Here is a 3055-nt window from a genome sequence, read left to right on the forward strand (position 1 = left end):
TAAAATTCTCTACCATCCAGCACCCTAATTAATTGATGAAATAGCTACTTCATGTAACAAGATTCCCCAAAAGAAAGGAGGAAAGAATACACACACACACACACACACCTCCCTTGATAGAAGACAGTATCACGGCACTATATGCAGGCAACCTGCAATTACCACAATTCAGTGATTTTTAAAAACAAACTTTCGGTGATGAAGCAATGCCCTTTCATCCCACTGAATTACTGCTTTTGAGTTAACTATACAGAAAGTACTTAACTTTTCTGCTATTCCAAATAGTTAATCCTCATGTAAGATGAGCCTTCCTCCCCAAAAACTGACTGCATTTTATCTGTGAAGAGTAGGGCTGACGGTGGCAATCCTGTAATCCAGCACTTTGGGAGGTGGCGAGGCGGATCACGAGGTCAGGAGATCGAGACCATCCACGGGTTAACTACGGTGAAACCCCATCTCTACTAAAAATACAAAATACCCAGCGGGCGTGGTGGCGGTATACCGCCAGTCCAGCTCGTGGGAGGCTGAGGCAAGGAGAAATGGCGTAAACCGAGGCGAGGAGCTGCGAGCGCAGAGATCGGCCTACACTCCAGCCTGAAGAAGAAACTCCATCTCAAAAAAAAGAAAAAAAGAAAAATTAAGCAACAAGAAAACAAAGAAACAGTGGCGGTGCTTAAACATACAGAGGAATTCACTTCTTCATTCTTCTCAAAGACTGAAATCAATTTCGGGACCACAAAGAACTAGAAATTCACCTATTTTCAGAGATTTGTTTGTAGACTATGCAGCTTTGTTGTCTTTCTTTCAAAAAGCAGTACCATCAATTCAGACCTTTTAGGGGCCAAAAGCTGTGTTTTTCCTATATTCAAAATGTGCAAACTCCCTGTCCCCAGAACTTGCTCTGAATCCACCACGGTGAATCCACCGTGGTCAAGGTACCACCTCTGCCACTACCACGCCCTCTGCCACCACAGAAACCAAGACCTCCTCTGCCTCTGTATTCCCCACGGCCACGGTTTGGACAAAGTGGGATTCCAAATGTTTCAGCATTTAATCTTCTTCCTTCAGCCCAGGTTAGTCTCTGTTCTCTATTGTCATCACAAGAAATATTATCAAAGAAGGATTTAGTTTGGTCATAGTAGCAATTAGATCCAGGTGGATCTTCTTCATCAGCATGTCCGTCACTGTTTTGGGTATCAACTCCCGAGTCTCCTTTATCTTCGCCATTTCCAGGCTTCTCCCGTTTCTCAAGTTTATCTTCTTTTAATTTATTATGAAACTCTCTGCCAATCTCTTCCTTGTTGAATTGTGCATTTGGACTTTCAAAGTCAAAGTCCTTCTCAAGTTTCATTGGCCCATCTCGCCCAATACCAAATCTTCCCCGGCCACCCCGATGACCCCACGCCCTCTTCTTGGCGCTGAAGGAGCACCTGGAGTTGTCTCTTGTAATCATTTCTGAGTTGCTCATTTTCTGGCCTTGGAACGTTGTGTGCTTCAACTCACCTGTGCTCCTGATTCTCTATTGCTTTTTGGCTGGTAGATGGCCCAGGCCTGGTTGCTACAGGACTCCTTCTCCCAAGCAGGTAAGCGGGCCCAGGCGGTCTGTACTGCTTGTTCCATGGTTGGGCTTTTTCTCAAAGGGTCGAACTGAGCGCTTGAACGACCCTGAGATAATTGTGTTTTTAGAGATCTTGTATCCTGTGTAAAGGCAGAACCAACCGCCCTACTTAGGAACCCACGGACTGGAATGAAGAAGTCAATGAGCCTAATGAGAACTGCAGGATAGCTGGGTCCTGAGGCAAAGAACACCGTGGTTTTGGTGGCTTGCAAACAGTGAGGTCTTTCATGTCTCTCCCACGGAATACAATGGATTCAAAGACTCCATCTTGTGGCGGTATTGGACCATCTGGAGGTCTATCTTCTGGACCAAAAGATCGAACTTTGGCGAGAGCTCTGGGGGACTGTTCGGTGTCATGGTGTAGAGGATGCCCTCATAGTGGATCTCCACTTTGGACTGAGGCTGATGCTTGCGGATGTCAAGGGTGCCCCGCTCAATGGCGCCGGCACCGCCGACGCTCCTGGCCGCTCGCAGAAAAGCAGACCCCACGCCGCTGCCGCCCGCTCCTCACGCCCTCTGCGCACGCCGGCTCGTCCTTCGCTTCAGACCCAACATGGCGGCTGCGCCCGCTCCGCACGCCGCCGCCGCACGCCGCCTCCGCACGCCGCCTCCTTCCTCGCTTCAGACCCAACATGGCGGCGGCGCCCGCTCCGCGCAGCTCCCGCAGCCTCCCGCCCTCAAGCCCCTTTGCCCTTTTCTTTCTTCCGCTCACTGCAACCTCTGCTTCCCGGATTCCAGTGATTCTCCTGCCTCGACCTCCAGAGTAGCTGGGATTACAGGCGTGTGTCAGGATGCCCGGCTAATTTGTTGTTGTTGTTGTTGTTTCTGAGGAGAGATAAGGTTTCACCATGTTGGCCAGGCCGGTCTCAAGTGATCCACCCTCCTCGGCCTCCCAAAGTGCTGAGATTACAGGCGTGGCCACCGCCCCCGGACAGCTGTACCCTGTTCTTATCGGCCTCCCAAAGTGCTGAGATTACAGGCGTGGCCACCGCCCCCGGACAGCTGTACCCTGTTCTTTTTATTTTCTTTATCACAGTAGAACAGCCGGTAGGGAGAATTATGGGCAGCATAGATCACTCACTGGGCACTGATGGAGGCTCCGCAGTGGACACAACCATGATGGGTGTCGTGGGTTGCATTGTAACCCCAAAAGGACATGTTGGCACCTTAACCCCCTTACCTGTGAGTGTGAACTCATTTAGAAACAGGGTCCTTAGAGATGTGATTAGGTAAATAAAGATGCAGTCATGCTGGAAGAGGACAGGATCTGAATCCAGTATCACTCACGTCCTAATAAGACAAGGACGAGACAAGACGCGCAGGTAAGACTGCCATGTGGAGATGGATTTGTATTTACCATCAAAGCTGAATCATTAGGGGCCGTTACACCTTGAAATATGTTTCTGTTCTCTTCTCCTATTAGCACTCCTAGCATAG

At 49.4% G+C, this 3055-nt stretch overlaps 1 pseudogene; it reads right to left on the reverse strand.

Annotated features, from left to right (window-relative positions):
• Positions 1-707: 707 nt before the first annotated feature.
• Positions 708-2125, reverse strand: LOC108584186 (annotated as a pseudogene).
• Between the last annotated feature and the right edge of the window lie 930 nt (positions 2126-3055).

The sequence above is a fragment of the Papio anubis genome, unplaced genomic scaffold (assembly GCF_008728515.1).
Source record: "Papio anubis isolate 15944 unplaced genomic scaffold, Panubis1.0 scaffold1703, whole genome shotgun sequence".
Taxonomy (NCBI): Eukaryota; Metazoa; Chordata; class Mammalia; order Primates; family Cercopithecidae; genus Papio; species Papio anubis.